At 48.6% G+C, this 18589-nt stretch overlaps 1 long non-coding RNA gene across 1 annotated transcript in view; it reads left to right on the top strand.

Moving 5' to 3' along the window:
• Positions 1–679: 679 nt before the first annotated feature.
• Positions 680–18589, top strand: part of LOC123367449 — a 39169-nt gene continuing 21259 nt past the window's right edge. Inside the window, exons 1-2 of the long non-coding RNA XR_006578472.1 lie at positions 680–740; positions 13308–13427. This is a non-coding gene — a long non-coding RNA (uncharacterized LOC123367449). The remainder of the gene's footprint in view (positions 741–13307; positions 13428–18589) is intronic.

Here is an 18589-nt window from a genome sequence, read left to right as displayed (position 1 = left end):
AAGCTGCGTAGCAGGGAGTAGGTTTTAGCCCCTACAACACTTAAGAATATTGGCACCTTCTTCGCTTCTGTAATGTCATTTGCAATAAAAAAAAGCTCAAAACGCTCAGTATACACATGCCATTGCTCTATATTCTCATCAAAAGGTTCCAGTGGCCTGGTCAGAGTAGCCATGATTTTAGTTTCACTTTCACAGTCAGTGCAAACAAGCAGCTTTTTTGTTTGTTTGTTCTTTACCTTGACTTCTACTTCCTTCTATTACTGGAGCAGCACCGGAATCTCATCCTCGTCGCCACTTGTTATATCCTTGGGGGCAGCCGGTTTAGGAAGAAATCACTTGAGGCCAGACAGCAGACAGCTAACAAAACCACCATTTTATTTACAGACACAGAGAGCTCACTCAGCCGGCTGAAGCTGGCTGAGCTAACCCATAATAATCTAACTCAGTTGCCATAGCAACAAAAACCATGACAACCAAATACACAACACACAGCTCCCACTGGCTGCGGTTTGCCGCTCCAGGCCAGTGGGGGCTGCGGGAAGAGCGGCCAGCACATCCCTCTGCCCACACTGCTTCCTGCAGCTCTCATTGGCCTGGAGCAGCGAACCGCGGCCAGTGGGAGCCGCGATCAGCTGAACCTGTGGACACAGCAGGTAAACAAACCGGCCCAGCCCGCCAGGGGATTTCCCTGAACAAGCGGTGGCCCAGCTTTGAGAACCACTGGACTAGATGACTTCAAGGTACCTTGCAGGCCTACATTTCTATGATTCTATAAGCAGAAAAAAAGAACCAAAATTTTAAAATTGTTCTAGTAAAGCATTGGGTGTGAATACAGCCATGCTGTACCAGTTATCATGGTTATAAAGGAACAATTCTTAAGAGGCGCTGAGCATGTGAAACTCCTATAGGAAGTTGCAAGTATTTAGCAGGAGTTCAGCTCCACTTAGATCTGATCCAAAACTTAGTGATGTCAACTACTGCTTTTATCAAATGAGTTTTTTAAATGGTTCTATATTTAAGATACTAGAGAGAAGATTTACTTTAAGACTGATAGCATGAAAACACAATCACTTTGCAATAAAAATAACTGGCCAAATACTGAGTGCTCCAGGCACTGAGCAGGTTTCTGGATTTGGCCCATTAGTTTTAATTAGAAAACGATCAATAATATGAGTACACAACCTTGCAATAGCAACCCTGCCATACCTTTCACAGAACTGTGAGCCATTCTACCTTTCCACAGCTCAATCAAAGCTCTTAGCGTCTCAGACAGAATGATGCATTATCAAAAATTATTAATTTTTGTTAGATGATTTGTAAAGAATAATCACAGCCATATAGTAAGTAAATCCCTAACTGGAGAAAATTCTACACTCAGGTTTTATTTGGATTGGATTTATAGTCCCCTTTGTAAATTTGGTTTTCAAATAATTTAGAAAGGGAAAGTGTAGACTACAGTTCTCCCAAGTTCAACGTTCTTTTCTTTTTCTGTGGTGGAAAGGGCAGGGTGTAATCAAAATTTAAAAGTTCAATGAACAAATCTCAACTGACATTTTTAATTTAGATTTTTTTATTTTACTAGTGAGCTACAAAATCTCTACTTTTTTCTTTTCAGCATAATAAACAGATTTTTTTAATGAATCTGCATGTCCTTCTAGGAATGGATCACCCTGTAGCACATGGTTATAGTTTCTCTTTCTCAGGGCCTGATCCAAAGCCCACTGAAGACAGTGGAAGTGTTCTTACTGATGGGCTTCGGATCAGGGCCTCAATTCTCAGCTCTCAAACCCATGTTAGTCACTTAAATGCTGTCTTGAAATTCTGCTGAGATTCCTTTCATGATAGCACATTATCAGGGCCTGTAACAGGGCAGTCTGACCTAATGGTCAGAGCCAGGGTGACAGTTGGAAGTCGCACCAAAAGTCAAAGCCAGAGTCAGTCACTGGAATTAGTGCAAGGAAGCAGAAACAAGGATCAAACCAGATGTGGGAACCAGGCAAGGAACTTGGTATCAGGGGTCTGATCAGCAGCAGGCCTAACAACTAGTTACTCAAACAAGAGATGGGACAGAAACAGAAAGCCCAGTGTTGTCCAATCAGCCGTCTGCTGCTAGTCACCTGACCCAGCTGAGTCAGTGAGTGTAGCCTCTGGCTGTGGGATGTTAGCTGCAGGTCCCTCATCTGACCTTGCAGTGTGGTGGTGCACAGGGTGAGACGCTCGCTGAACAATCCCATGAGCCTGGGTTTGGGATCCACAGCATCTGACACCACCCTCCATCTCAGGGCAATCCCCAGGGGCCAGCCTTCTCAGGATGATTCCTGTGGAAGGCCTGTACTTTTCAGGGGCATGCACACATCAAACCAGTTCCCAAGTGTGTTCTTTGGGCCCACAGTCCTCCCAATCGATCAGATAGTACCGAGTCTCTCTAAGCATTTTGGAGTCCAGAATGTTGAGGACCATGTAGTCCTCATGGCCTTGTAACTGAATCAGGAGTGCAGGTGGCGCATGTTGACTGGGGAATGGATTGCCAAGGAAAGGTTTCAGGAGGGAGATATTGAATATTGAATGGACCCTCCAGTATCAAGAAGGCTGTAATACAAACACCATCAGATTAATCTGCTGTTTAATGGTGAAAGGGCCTGCATACTGATGATCTACTTTGTGTGCAGGTTGGTCGTTCTGTAGGTGTTTTGTGGACAACCACAACTTTGTGTGTACCTTTAGAGGAGAGGTTTGTTGGTGGCGTTTGTTGGCCATCTTGGCTTTTTCCAAGCACTTCTTTAGGTTGGCTTCATTCATGGTCTGTACCAGATCAGAGGCAGCAGGAACCACTGTTGACAAGGGAACGGAGGGATAGAGAGGTGGATGAAAACCATACTTGACATAGAAGGGACTGGATTGGGTAGAGGTGTGCTGTGTATTGCTGTAAGTGAATTCAGCTAGTGGGAGTAACACAACCCCACTATCTAACAGTGGTTCAGGAGCAGCGCAGGTATTGTCTGAGAACCTGGGTGACTCATTCTGACTGGCCATCCATCTGAGGGTGATGTGCATGGATGCATGGGGCTGAATATTCAGGACAAGGACCTCCTTCAGGAACCTGGATATAAACTGGGAGCCATGATCTGTGGTAAGATGGTCAGAGAGGCGATGCAGATGGAAGACATGTAGAAGTAGAAGGTGTGCAGTAGTTTCCACAGTTGAGAGAGGTGTATCATACAAAATAGGCCATTTTAGTCAGCTGGTCCATGACAGTCAATATGGTATTGTGGCCTTCTGATTTAGGTAGTTCCACTACAAAAATCAAGTGTTATCCGAGACAAGGGCCAGGAAGGTGTCTTGGATGGCATTAGACGCCCAAGTGGCCTGCTCCATTCAAACACTGGCGTCACAGGACCTGACATCATCCTGCAGTTGTGGTCACCAGAACAAGTGGGCAGCAGTGCACAAAGTTTTGGATTGTCCAAAGGGACCTGCACTCAGCTTGTTATGGTGTATGCACAGTACCTCCAGTGTTGGGGAACCACTGGGAATGTACAGGCAACTGTTGACATGGAAGATGTCATTGACCCAGGAATAGTGGCATAGGGTGATACTAGGAAGACCCTGCTTGGATAATGTTACAAGTTTAACGAAAGGGCCATTAGGGAGGACCGCTGGAAACATGATGAGAAAAATCCATGGATATGGACCCATAAACAAAATGATGTGTTTTTAATATTCCACATGGTGATTCTTGGAGGCTAGCAGGTTCTGGATATTCTGGATAATATTCCCCTTTTCATGAAAGGGCATCAGCTTTGTCAATCTTGTTGCCTGGATAGTACATGACTGTGAAATCAAATCTTGAGAAGAACAGGGCCCAATGTAATTGCCACTGACTCAGCAGCTTGGTAGATTGTAGGTATTCTAGATTCTTATGGTCTGTTAAGATTAAGATGGGGTGTTTGGCCCCTTCAAGATAGTATCACCATGTCTCAAATCTGGCCTTGATGGCAAGTAACTCCTTGTCTGCTATTTCATAATTACATTTGACTGGAGTACGTTTTCATTAAAAATATGTACATGGGTGCATCTCTCGCTGGGGCCCTGTACTTTGGGATAGTACTGTCCCAATGGCTATATCAGAGGCATTAGCCTCAAGAATATAGGGCTTGTCAATATTAGGGTGACTAGTGCTGGGGCAGATATGACAGCTATCTTCAGACATTGGAAGGCATGGAGAACCTCTAGGGACCAGTGAAACTTTGAAGGTTTATGGAGGATGGCAGTTACTGGGGGCCTTTCAGAAGTCTGAAATAAACCTGATGTAAAAATTGGCAAACCCTGTGAACCTTTGTATGTCTACACTCTGGGGTTCTGCCCACCGCTGAATTGCAGAGAGTCCATCCATAGTCCATGGATTCATTGGTGAGTCCAAAGGGCATTACTAAATATTCTGAATCCATACCTACTTCTAAAGGCTGTCTTCCACTCACCCCTGATCTTGACTCAGACTAGTTTACAAACTCCTCTAAGATCCAGCTGGTGAATACCCGAGCCAACTGTACTCAACCCAAGAACTCCTAGATTAATGGTAAATAGTTCTGGTTGTGTAGAGTTATGTGATTAGTCTATGCAAAGCCTCAGACAGCCTTCTTTTATACAAAAAGTACTAGGGCGCCTGTGGGGGAGGTAGAGCAGCAGATGAAACCTTTATCTAAGTTTTCCTGAAATTACTCTCTTAATGCTACTAGCTCTGATTTAGACACAGGATATATATGCCTAAATGGAACTGTGGATTTGGGCTGTAGGTCAATGGAGAAATCATACACAGTGAGGGGGTAGCAAATCTGCATTGAGGTTTTTTAAGACATCCCAATGGTCTTGGTATTTCACAGGAGGAAATGGTTCATCATGTGGAAGTGCCATTTCCAGGTCTGATAGGGTTGCCACCATTTGGGGGAACATCTGGATTCTTGGAGTGGGATCCTCTGGCTAGGTTTTTAGGGGTCTAAGTCTGGAATGGGAAGGCAGTTTTTCCTACAGAAGCTCAACTATAAGGATATTGTACATTGGGACCATAGAATACAGTATCATGACAGACTAGCCAGGGAAACCCTAAAATCAAGGTAAAATGCAGGGATGAAATAAGCTTAAACTATAGGGATGAAATAAGCTTAAACTATAGGAAGTGGTGACTGTTTCCCAGTCACCACTTCCAGCAGTGTGATCTCATGTGTAACTGGACCCAAAGCCAGTGGGGACCTGTCTACTGTTTCTACCAGAACCGTAGTAACCTTGGGTCATACTGGAAGACCGAGGACCTGGACCATGGGAAAATCCATAAAATTATCCTCTGCTCCTGAATCAATCAAGTCTCATTGTATGGGAAAAGCCTCCTTGACCTGCAGAATCCACCGTTGCAGAGGAATCTGTAGAAGGGGAGATTGATGAGGAACTCCTGGTTTAACATAATCTTGGGTTTTCTCCCTGGTGATACCCAGACTAAGGACCTCTACCAAGTGTGGGGGTAGTCCTTTCCCTGTCATCAGGTTAGCAGGGGTTTTGACAGGATACATGGATACTGTATGCCCAGCTCCTCCACAATAGAAGCAGAGGTTCTCCTGTCTTCCACACTCTCACTTGCCCAGAAATAGCTGAGGCTGTACTAGTTCCGGCATGGGCACAGGCTTGGGCAAGGCCAACCTTGCTTGGGCCTGAGGGCTGAGCCTTGGGTAAGTTCAGGAGGGAGGCAGGGCCCTCCTACATTCCAGTTGCTGTTTATGCAGTCTGCTGTGTATCCATACACAAAGATCCATAAAGGTTTCTAAAGTGGCATTCACCCATGCCAGCTCATCTTTTAGTTCTTCATAAAGAGTGTCCAAAAACTGATGGAGGAGTGCAGCATTGTTCCAGGCAGTGTCTATAGTCAAATGTCTCAACTGGGGAACATAAGAAGAGGCAGACCTCATGTGGGCTTTGCGAGGATTATTGAAGTCTTATGAGAATGAGTCCCAGTTGATCAACGCTGTGTGATCCTGCTCTACAAAGGGAGAGGCCCACACCAGGGCTTCTGAGGTAAGCAGGCTCACTATTAGTCTCACCTTAACTCAATATGTGATGTATTCCTGGAACTAGAGCACAAACAGGAGTCTGCATTGAAAAAGGAAACCACTAAACTTACTGCAGGTGCCATCATATCTCTCCAGTAGAGGGACTCGGGGGATAGTCACCCAAGCTATACCTTGCTCCTGTGAGGAGCAATTTTTCATCTGGAGCTGTAGTGCCTCAAATTCTTGTTTTCCACCTGGAGGGCAAAGATCTGCTCCTATGGAGTCATGGGCTCCTGGGGTGACAGCAGGGTGAGAACTCTGGCAATGTCCATATTTAGTCCAGAGGTTCAGCAAGAAGTCCCAGATGAGACCAAGAGAGTCTGAACAAGCTGTTAGGTGGGGCCCTCCTATGTTCCTACATAATGGGGTGGTCTGACCTACCAGTAAGAGCTGGGGCGGAGGAGGGTCACTGTTGGAAATCATACCAAGGGTCAATCCAGAGTCAGTCAGGAGCCAAGCCAAAGGTCAGTGCCAGGTTTGGCCACTGGGATTAGGATCAGGAAGCAGGAACAAGGTAAGGAGGCAGGAACTTGTTCTCAGAGATCTGGTCAGCAGCACACCTAACAACTAGTTGCTCAGACAAGGGGTGGGACAGAAACAGGAAGCTTCATGCCAAGTGGTGTCCAGTCAGCTGCTAATCACCCGACAAGCTGAATCAGTGGTTGTAGGCTCTGATAGTGCCATATTAGCTGCAGTTCCCTCATCTGCCATTGCAATGCAATGGCACCCAGGGTAAGGTTCTAGCTCACAAACCCAGGCCCACAGAGTTGAAGATCTGTGGCACCTGACGCCCACTGCAAGAGGAAGGTATCTGGCTCAGTCTTTCCCCATTTCTTGATAGACAGTTATGAGACTAGGTAATTTTTAAATAGTATGCCAAAGAGGTACAGCCTGCCAGTAATAGGTGAATGTGAATGAGTTATCTTTAAGAAGCTGGGGGATGGATATTAAAATGTACCCAGAATCCCGAGATGGTCCTAGTTCCTGAAAAGAGCTTATATAGCCTTTGAACAAATGAGGGTCAAAGAAAGAGGGGGAAAAAAACACCTAGGAAGTAGAAGGCCTATTTGATTGATAGTCAAGTGAGTTATCTTTCCATTATTGAATTTTTTTCAAGGAAGATTTTAACAATTTTATTAATGTACCAAATATCCACATACCACCAAAGCCAGGATTTAAAATATCAGAGCATAGGAGTAGCATTGCCACTGACACCATTTTTAAGAATACAGCATGCCCTCCCTCCTCTGAGGTTAATGCCACAATAAGTAGAGAGGTTTTGAAAGCCACAAGCCCATCCCTCCCTTTCCACTTCAGAGACTCATGTGCTAGTGGAGGTACTAAACTTGGACAGGTTTTGTGCTTTCTGAATGCAGAGAGTAGGAGTCCCTGGAGGGGGGCGGGGGCTCAGGAGTGAAAGAAGGATGCTTTTGCTCTTTCTTCTCTCAGTGCTTGTGCGTCATTGCAAGGCTGGACACGGTCTGTCCCAAAGTGATTGTGTTGTGAAAGTAAATTTGAAAAGACAAACCATAAAAGTAAAGCAGCCTGTCTGTGATCTGTTATCAATGATCTAATTGAAATTGCTGATACACGCAGAATATTATATTGTATTAGAAACTCCACTATTAATGAAAATCAATAATAATTCAATAGAATTAAAGTTAAGTATGCACTCAAGTGGCAGTGTAGCAGGAATTCTAGAGTAAAGCAAAATGTTCTTGTCAACTTTCATCCCTGGATACTGTGCAAAGTGTAAACCTACATCAAAGTGTTGGGCTTTGATTTTTTTTTTTAATTGTGCTTGGGGGGGGAAATCCCCCACCACATATAAACTAGAAACATGGACATCTAGTTATTGAGTTAGAAATGTCTACAGATAATTAGCATCTTGAATTTCTCCATAACAAACTTGTATGACTCTGCCTTACATGTAATATCTGGGCTTTTCTTGTTATTTAAACGAGATAAATGCTCAAATTATGCTAAGCAAGGATATCTCCTTTGTAAAATCAGCTCACATCTCAAAACCTGCAGATTCTGCTCTGGGGTGGGAAATCATAAAAAAGGCATCAAGGACAGAGGGAAATGAGAAACACAGCCAAACACACAAGATTACTGTTATTTCAACAGTAAACTTTTAAATATCCACATAAAACATATGTAAAAGCTGACTTATATTTAACATATGCTGTGACATTGCTTATGTCACATGTAACATATGCTAGCAATTTCCCTACCTCCTTCCATTGTTCTGTGTTTACATAATCCAATTCTCTCCCCCTTCACACGACACAATCTGTGTATAATCCTCAATTCTGAAAAGTGTTGCTATGAAGAGTGAGATCCTGTAGAAAAATTTAAAAAACGGTTATTGCATTTTTGTAATTGTTGTTCTTCAAGATGTGTTGCCCATGTCCATTCCATTCTAGCTGTGTGTGCACCCAGGTGCATAGTTGTCAGATTTTTGCCTTGGCTGTAGCACCCCTTTGAATGCCATGCTCATGCGTTGGTATATTAAGCACTGCCAACACTACATCCTCTCAGTTCCTTCTTGGTGGCATCTCCAACAAAGGGGTAGGAGGGCAGGTAATAGAACTGACATAAGCAACACATCTCAAAGAACAACAGTTACGAAAAGATAGGTAACCGTTTTTTCTTTGAGTGCTTGCTCATGTTGATTCCATTGTAGGTGACTCACAAGCAATATCCTCAGAGGTGGGCTTGGAGTTCACAGTCGAGCGGCTTGCAGCACTGCTCTACCAAAGCCAGCATCATCCCGGGCCTGCTGCGTAAGTGTGTAATGGGATGTGAACATGTGGATGGATGACCTGGTGGCTGCCCAACAGATGTCCTGGATAGGCACTTGGGCTAGGAAAGAGGCTTGCACCCTGGTTGGTTGAATGGGAAGTTACAATCACCGGAGATGGCATCCCTATCTGATCGGAACAGCAGTGATCCAAGAAGATATTCTTTGAGCAGACACTGGACAATCTTTCATCCTGTCAGCCACCACGATGAACAATTGCGTTGAACTGTGGAATGTCTTGGTCCTTTCAATATAGAAGGCTAGCGCCCTCCTGATGTCTAGGGAATGCAACCTATGCTCCTCCTCTGACTTATGCAGCTTTGGAAAAAAGACAGATAAGAAAATGTCCTGGCTCATATGAAATTGTGAGACCATCTTGGGCAGGAAAGCCGGGTGCGGCTGCAGCTGGATCTTGTCTTTGTGGAAGACCAGATAGGGTGGTTCCGAGGTAAATGCCCTTATCTCAGAGACCCAGCGGTGGATGTTATCACAACTAGGAATGTAACCTTCCAAGACAGGAGGAGGAGAGAGCAGGAAACTGGAGGCTTGAAGGGGGTCCCATGTGCTGTGACAGTACAAGATTCAGGTTCCCTGGTGGAACGGGGTCCCCAATGTGTGGGAACAGGTGCTCAAGACCCTTGAGGAACCTGGCAGTCATGTCCTGGGCAAAAACCAATCTACCCTCGAGCAGTGGACGGAAGACCAAAATAGCAGCCAAGTGGACCCTGATAGATGAAAGGACCAGGCCTTGGAGCTTGAGATGCAGAAGATAGTCCAGGATCGACTGCAGTGAGGCCTGCTCAGGTTGAATACCTTTATCTGAGGTCCAACAAGTGAACCACTTCCATTTGGCCAGGTAAGTCACTCTGGAGGGCTTTCTGCTGCCCAACAGGACCTGCTGGACAGTGGCCGAGCACTCCAGCTCCTCCAGATTTAACCATGCAGCAGCCAAGCCGTCAGGTGCAGCACCACCAGGTTCGGATGCAGAAGACTTCCATGGTTTTGGAACAGCAGGTCTGGCCTGAGCGGCAGCTGTAACAGAGCCACCACCGAGGTCCAGCAGCCAGGGCTGGCTCTAGGTTTTTTGCCGCCCCAGGCAAATAATTTTTTGGCTGCCCCCCCCGCCCCCAGACATGAGCCCCCCCGCCCACCAGTACCCCCCACTCACACCCCCTGTTGCCCCAGCACTGGCCTCCCCCCCAAATGTGGGATCCGCTACCAGCACACTGCAGCCGAGCCCTGGCCCAGCTGCGACTCTGTCCCCATGCGGGTGGAGCTGCTGGGCAGCACGGAGCGGGAGTACTTCCAGGTGGCGGCACGGCTACGGGGTGGCGCAAAGAACACGGCCCCCTCCCTGGGCTTCGCAGCACTGCTGGTGGCCAAGGTGGATCAGTTCGTGCTCACCGCCCTCACCTTCGACATGCTGGCGGCCAAAGACCTGGAGAGCCCCCCGGACCTGCTGCTCTTCAGCCTCACGGTGCCCTGGCCCAGTCCTGGCAGGAGGGAAGGCGAGGATCTCCGGCTGCGGGGCTACCTGCTCAGCACCGACGAACCCAGTCGGCCGCTCACCTCCTCACACACTCCAGGAGCCGCTCGCCACCATCGCAGCCCGGGCTCGGCTCCAGGGGACCCCGTTTCCCTCCCTCCCCGGCTCCTCACACACTGGGTAGGGCCGCCCAGAGGATTCAGGGCAAAGCAATTTTGGGGGCCCCTTCCATAAAAAAAAGTTGAAATACTATAGTAACATGTATTTGGAAATGTAAAAAATAACTAGTGAAAATTAATTTGTAATAATTTGAAAATACACCAAATACATTATTTAAAAACATTAAATGCTTTACTGGTCTGTATACATTTGCAATTACAAAATGGGCTGTTGCTGGGTGATGGTGATGGTTGGTGCCAATGGGCTGTCACTGCCTGGAGATGGTGCTGCTGTTGCCCAGGGCTGGGTGGGGAGCTGGGCTCTGGGGGGTGCCCGGCTCACAGGGGCTGGGCTCAGGACTGTGAGGAGATGGGGTCGGAGGTTGTCTGGCTCAGAGGGGCTCGCCTCAGAGCTGGGGGTCTGGGGTGGGGGGATGGGGTCGGAGGGTGCCCACCTCAGAGCAGCTGGGCTCAGAGCTGGGGGTCAGGGCAGTGGGGGATGTGGTCGGGGGTGTTCGGATCAGAAGGGCTGGGCTCAGAGCTAGAGGTCAGGGCTGTGGGGGGAATGGGGTCAGGGAGGAGTCCAGATCAGAGGGGCTGGGCTCGGAGCTGGGGGTCAGGGCTGTGAGGGGAATGGGGTGAGGGGGGTGTCTGGATCAGAGGGGCTGGGCTTGGAGCTGGGGGTCAGGGCTGTGGGGGGAATGGGGTCAGGGGGGTGCCCAGCTCAGAGGGGCTGGGCTCAGAGCTGGGGGTCAGGGCTGTGGGGGGAATGGGGTCAGGGGGGTGTCCGGATCAGAGGGGCTGGGCTCGGAGCTGGGAGTCAGGGCTGTGGGGGGAATGGGGTGAGGGGGGTGTCTGGATCAGAGGGGCTGGGCTCAGAGCTGGGGGTCAGGGCTGTGAGGGGGATGGGGCTGTGGGGGTGCCCAGGTCCTAGGGGCTGGGCTTGGAGCTGGGGGTCAGGGCTGTGAGGGGGATGGGGCCGGGGGGGTGCCCAGGTCCGAGGGGCTGGGCTTGGAGCTGGGGGTCAGGGCTGTGAGGGGGATGGGGCTGGGGGGGTGCCCAGGTCCGAGGGGCTGGGCTTGGAGCTGGGGGTCAGGGCTGGGCCTGGGGGGTAATGGGGTCGGGGGGTGCCTGACAACCACCTTCCTGAGACCCCCCCAATCCAACCCCCCTTCCCTGGCACCTGACCGCTCCCCCCCCACAGAACCTGTGCCCCCTCCCTGCCCCCTGAGTGTCCCTGGGACTCCCTGCCCCTTAGCCACCCCTCCCCGCCCCGCCCCGCTGCTTACCCCCGGCTCACCGCGCGGCAGCCGCATGGCTCCGGAGGGGGCTGAGCTCTTCCCGTCTCAGAGCCGCGTGGGGAGGGGGCGAGGCCGCAAGCTCCAGGCTGAGCTCAGCTGCCTCCGCTCGGCCCGGAGCTTGTAGCCCCGCCCCCTGAACACGCAGCTCTGAGCGGGGCGGGGCTCAGCCCCGCCCCCCAGCCAAGCTGCTGCCGGGCTGTTTAGGACCCGGGGAACAAGCGGAGGAGGAGCGGCCCGTCTTCTGCAGCCAGGCAGGGCCGCGCTACCGGTAAGGGCCCCCCCCCTCCCCCAAGCGGAGCCGGTAGCGCGGCCCTGCCTGGCTGCAGGGGACGGGCTGCTCCTCGGCTCGCAGCGGCAGGATGAGCTGGGGCCCCAGCCCCAGCCTTTTGCCGCCCCCTATATTTTGCCACCCTAGGCAGCAGCTTGTTTTGCTGGTGCCTAGAGCCGCCCCTGCCAGCAGCATGCCAAACCAGTGCTGACATGGCCAAGACAGCAATATGAGGATCACCTTTACCCTGTCCTGCTTGATTTTCATGAGTACTCTGTGAATCAACGACACTGGAGGGAAGGCATACAACAGAGCCCCCGGTCATGGGAGCAGGAAAGCATCCAACAGGGAGCCTCTGTTGACCCCCTGAATCGAGCAGAAAACATGGTATTTCCTGTTTACCTGGATGTGAACAGGTCCGCCTGGGGAGTCCCCTCCTCTGGAAGGTGAAGCTGACCACTTCCAGATGGAGGGACCACTCATGGCGAGACAAGAAGATTCTGCTGAGGTGATCTGCCAAAGCGTTCCTGGTCACGGGGAGTGTGTGGCTATGAGATGAATGCCGTGTTGTACACAGTAGTTCCAGAGCCTGAGGGCTTCCTGGCAAAGGGCAAAAGATCTGGCTCCACCCTACCTGTTGATATAGAACATAGCTGCTGCATTGTCCAGCAGGCCAGGCAATCACTCTGAGCTCCCTGACAGTGATGTGGACGGAGCAATCGCAACTCAGTCAATGACCTCGCATGCTGAGATCACCCAGGTGGGCTCTCCACCACAGGTCCTCAGCATCAGAGATGAGGGTCACCGACGGGGATGGAGCCACAAAGGGAACCCACTCCAACACTGATGTAGGACTCTGCCACCAGATGAGTGACAACAGTATGTGGTCTGGGACTTCCATGCTGTGTCTGTTGGGGATGTAGACCGATACCAGCCATGCCTGCAAGGGCCTGAGGCGGAGCAGCATGTGTCAGACCAGATAAGTGTAGGCCACCATGTGTCCCAACAATCGCAAGCACAATCGTGTGAGTGGTGGTGAGAGGGTTGGCTTGCATGCACAAGATGAGGTCGGCCATGGCTTGGAACCAAACCTCGGAGAGGAAGGCTCTGGCCTAAGTAGAGTCGAGGACCACTCCAATGAACTCTATGCATTACATCAATATTAAGGTCGACTTTTTCTCATTTATGAACAGCCCCAGGTCACGAAATGTGGAACAAACCAGATTGAGATGCTGCCGTACCTGATCCCAGGACCGACCCTTTATTAGCGAGTCATCCAGGTACAGGTAAATTGGAACACCCCAGCACCTCAGGTAAGCGGCCACTGATGCAATGCACTTCATGAACTCTCTTGGGGCTGATGAGAAACCGAATGGCAATTCTGTGAATTGGTGACCATCCCAGCCACTGATTCAAGGGCCTCCCTTACCACCACTGTGTCTTCATCCACAAAAGCGATGAACTCTAGGGCTCAGTCCTTTGGGAATTTGTTAAGGGAGTCCCAGTCTTTTGGCATCTTTGCTTTTTGGCATGCCACTGACTTGGCCCTGCCTGTCCCTTTCATTAAGAGTGGACACATCCAGTGATGCCACTGGAGGGTGTGTGTATACAGATATTTGAACCATTTTGCCAGGATATTATAATTTCTTTTTCCACCTTCTTAGAAGTAGGCAGAATCGAAGAGGGGGTTTGCCACAGTGATTTGGCAATCTTAAGGACCCCTGGGTGGCAGGTAGCGCGATCCAAGCTGGAGTGGAGGAGGATATCATGCTCCTCAATTTTTAGGTTCAAGTTGGTAGCCACCCTTTCAAGGAGAGCCTGGTGTTCCTTGAAGTCAGCGGGGGGGCTGCCTGCTCAGGAGGGACCCGCCACCACTTTGTCAAGGGACAATAACGACAACTGCACTGCCTGGGGAGGAGTAGGTTCCCCTTTCTTCTCCGAGGACAGCTCCTTAGGTGTGGAGTCTTATGGGCTGCCCCCACGTTGGATTTGGTACCATGCCAGCAGTACTGGGAGGCAGTTTGTCTGAGGCAGCCAAGGAATTTAAAATGGTGGGAATATGGGACTGGTATTATGGGCATGCACCACAGGTCCCACTATGGCCATTAAGTGGGCGACTGTCCCTGCTGCCATGCCGTCACTGCAGGTGCTGCACTGGTTTTGTGGGTCAGCAGTGAATCAGGCCTCCTGGCAAGGGGCTGAACTCCCAGTCCGACTCTGACCATTGCCATTCCAGCAACCAAGGCAGAGCCATCAAGGTTGTTCCTGTGTCTGTCTGTCGACTGACCCTGGTTGGCGACCGGCAAGGTGAGAGCAAGGATAGGTGCCTGTCCAACAAGCAGTACTGGGGGGGGATGAAGAGCTTATAGGGAGTGATCCCACCCCAGAGGGGACCGATGTCTGGCAGACCATCTGGTTGAGGGTGACCTGCACCATTGCGATCCTTGGCAGAAAGCTCGCCAGTAGCAGTGGTATGAGGATTGGTGCTTCGACTCCGGTGTCCCATGTCTCATAGCAGAAGAGCGCGGCACTGGGAATTGGGTCTTCTGACCGGAGACGCACGATGAGGTGATGGGGTCCTAGGCTGCGGAGATGGGGATATACGCCTGTGGTCTGGGGACCAGGGTGCTCCACTGCCCTATGGGGAGGTCCCATGATTGGCTTGCCCTTAGGTGTGGGGGCCTTATCCGAATCTGGCGCATGATGCAGCATCTGCAGTGCTGGTCGGTCTGCTTGTTCTTTAGCCGCCAGGACCGCTTTGGGCAACGAGGGCCCTTGGAGAAGCTGGAGTCCCCTGCCACTCCCAGGAGTCAGAGGCAGATCTCAGCAGTACCCCCGTGAAGCCCCAGGGTGGGCACATGGCCTGACATCAGTCTTTTGCCCAAGGCCCTTTCTCTTCCGGTGCTGGGGACTCTTCTTCTTTTGCTGCTTTTTCGGCACCGGCGAGGGGAAACGGCACCAGGTGGAGCCCGGTGCCCATGGTGCACTCCGCACCGATGCCGAGATGCTCAGCGTGGGATCCAAGCAGGAGGGCTCAGATACAAGATGAAGTGCAGCCTCCCTGAGGAGGGCCCCCAAGTAGATATCACGTATCTTTTGGGTTCTAGGGCAAAAGTTCTTACAGATTCTGCACTTGTCTTTCCTATGGAACTCCCTCATGCACTTCAAACAGCTGTCGTGGGGGTCACTAATAGGCATTCACCTGTTACATGATGAGCATGGTTTGAAGCCGGGAGAGTGGGGCATGCCCTGCTCCAGGATTCTAACTACCAGACTAACCTAATGCTCAATTTAATGGCTAACTACAACTATATACAAAGAAGACAGACAATAGCTGTGAAGAACCGCTAATGCTCTTGCAATGCAAGACAAGGCGCTCCAACTAGCCGTCACAGGCAGTAAGAAGGAACCAAGAAAGCGTAGGGTCGACAGCGCCTAATATACTAATGCATGAGCGCAGCACTCAAGGGGGTGCCACAGCCGACCTTATGGATACCACTAAGGCAAAAATCTCCAACAACTATGCACATGGGCACACACACAAGAATGGAATTGACATGAGCAAGCACTCGAAGAAAAATAATTTTTTTAGTCATGGAGGGATGAAGGGGTTCTGATAAAATAAGAATTGACTCTCTTTGTTGCCTGTCCCTTGGATTTTACTCAAACCAAACCTCTTCTGATGATTGAAAAAGTTTAGTTTACTTTTTCACTTAAATTGTGTGTGCCTCTGTACTTCCTGCCTAGACATGAAGGAGAAGCAATGGAATACCTCCCTACAGTTCTCATGATATTACTGCCTGATCAGGAATAGCAAGAAACAGAAATCTTGCAAAAAAGCCTATTCTCTCATTATTTCCAGCCATGATTTGGAGACTCAAAAGTTTTGGATAGACTTGTAAAGATTTCAAAAAATAACCAGTCTTGTGCTTGGCTTGGCTAGAGGCCTTGTTCTCCACTGCATTGTTCTTTGTTTGGTTATTGACACAGGTGCAAAATGGGTGTATTCTGGGTCAGTAACGTTTTACACCCTCTTAGCATGGGAGTAAAGAGCTACTTAAGGTTGCAAGGAAGACATGGAATCAAGCCCCTTACTATGGAAGAACAAACTCTGAACTGCCACCACCTGTGAAGTCTATGGTGAGTATTTTATATGCTGTGTAAAGAGTGATATTCATGCAGCTCCTTATAACCCCAATGTTTGTTTTATTCAAGTTGGCACCATTTTTCTGCTCCTTTTCCATCCCTAGCATCTGACGAATCCATGCTTGAAGGAGGGAAGCTCAGTTTCATTTCATTATTGATCTATCAGACAAGAACTTAATCAATCTTCTTTATAAGCTATTAAAGCAGAGCAAGAGAAATGAACTCACCTGATACATTCAACATTGATTGCTTCTTTCTAAGAACTGAATGTCAGTCTTATCTACTACTACAGCTGTGATTCAATTTTTCAGAAACAAGTTTTTCCCTCATTAGTTTCCCAGAAATAGTGCAATTAAAAACGTATTTTAGAAAAAATAAAGAATATAATCAAAATTAAATGCACAATACTTTCTCTTAAATTTCATTAGCTAAGTGACCTCTTGAGAGCATTGAGACCGTAAGCCCAAATCCAGTGAAGGAGAACCAATACAAAGCATAACTTGCATTCAATGCAGTGCACTAAAGATCTAATTCCACAGCTACTCTGCCAGTAATGTTGGTGGGAATTATACATGCAGAGCAGTTTTGAATTATTACTGGTGGGGTATTTTTCCACCAATGGAAAATGTAGCTTCTGCAAAATCAAAATTTTTCAAGGGATTTTTGATTTCTGGAAATCTGGAACAACTGAAATAAAATATTTCATTTTGGATTGGATTGACCTGAACTGAAATATTTTGGTTTCTTAAATTGAACCAAAACATTTTGTTTTGAATCAATGCAGCATTACATTGCATGCACTTACTGATGATGCTGTGGTGTCTCATGCCCCCATTCTTTCCTATGGGCTGGGCTACATATCCCATGATGCAATAGTCTCCCCTCTGAGCGTCATGAGTCACATGATTGCAGGTACATCATGGGAAATGCAGTCTGCTCAGGGAGCCTGACCCAGAGGGGCGAAAGGGGTCAAGAGGCACCTGAACTACAACTCCCATGAGGCAATGCAACAACATAAGGAGATAAAGTTTAATGTTGAATTGATTCAAAATGATACATTTTCTATCCCAGAATGTGAAAATATTTTGTTTTGATCAGAAAGGGTGAGGCATTGTTTCCATTTCCTCCCTGAGACCTAAGGCAATGTGTGTTTCCAGTTGTGTGCAAAATACACCAATCCTATGCTCCCCTTCACACAGTGACTGCAATTCTGACAGGCTCTTGTGAGGAGCATTCACAGTGAGGAGAAACCTCTGTGCATGCTCCCCACCCCTTCCCTACACACCTACACAAGGAGTTATCAGAATCTGGTCCTAAATGATTATGTAAAACCAGACAATTGACATATTGCTAAGCAATTTTTTAAGTATACGGAGATGGAGATAGCAATGGAGGGTTGCAAAGAGCTTCTTCTGGAGCTTCTCAATGTTGCTTTGTAATTGAGCAAAGGAGTAATTATAGAGCAACACAAGGCTCTCCTTAGTGTGAATTAGCAGCTCGGGCACTAGAGTGAAATTCAGGAGTCCTAGATTCTAGTCCTGACTCTGCTACTGGCTAACCCATGCGCAAATCACTCCAGTGCGCTCTGCCTCAGTTTCCCCATTTGGGAAATGATGATAATACTGACCTTCTTTTAAAGTGCTTTGCGATCTACTGATGAATAGCACAATATAAGAGCAAGGTATTATTACTGAGTGCTATATCTACAGCTCACAGAGCAAGAGACCAAAGAACATCGGCGTATCAAACTTGGGTCTCACAGAATTGCCAGGTAGCAGACACCTCCATGCTGCTACCCAGTGGCAGCTATAACCAGCTTGTACTCCATCACCCACTGTGACACTCTGTACCTCAAAGCAGCACCCTGGAATCCCAGTATTCACCACTGTGATATGATCATGATGTGTTTTGTACAAAGTATGCTTTGTGAGGTATCATTTGAGAAGTCATGATCTGTTGAACATTATGTTCAATTATGTGAGTTACCATTGTATCTGAAGTTATGAAGTACTTCTGTGTGTGTTACTGAAATATGTTGTGAGTTGGGAGCAACTAACACTGGCCAGATAAGCATTTATGGCCCATTAAGAAGAATCCACTCTCCCAATGGACCTCCCAGAGACTCCTTAGCAAGGGCATGTACGCAATGGGGACTGCCTAACCCGCACATCACAGCAAGGATCTTTCTAGCAGCTAGAAGAAAATATAAAAGAGGGACAGTGACACCATCACTTGGCCTCTCTCCTCCCCTCACCCATCTCAACCCCGGAAGATTGTCTGGAAAACAAAGACTTTTGAACTAGGGAGATTGGTCCGAGGATGAAAGGGA

Source organism: Mauremys mutica, chromosome 3 (genome assembly GCF_020497125.1).
Source record: "Mauremys mutica isolate MM-2020 ecotype Southern chromosome 3, ASM2049712v1, whole genome shotgun sequence".
NCBI classification, from domain to species: domain Eukaryota; kingdom Metazoa; phylum Chordata; order Testudines; family Geoemydidae; genus Mauremys; species Mauremys mutica.
Note: the sequence above shows the minus strand (reverse complement) of the source record. Positions and strands in the feature narration are given on the sequence as shown.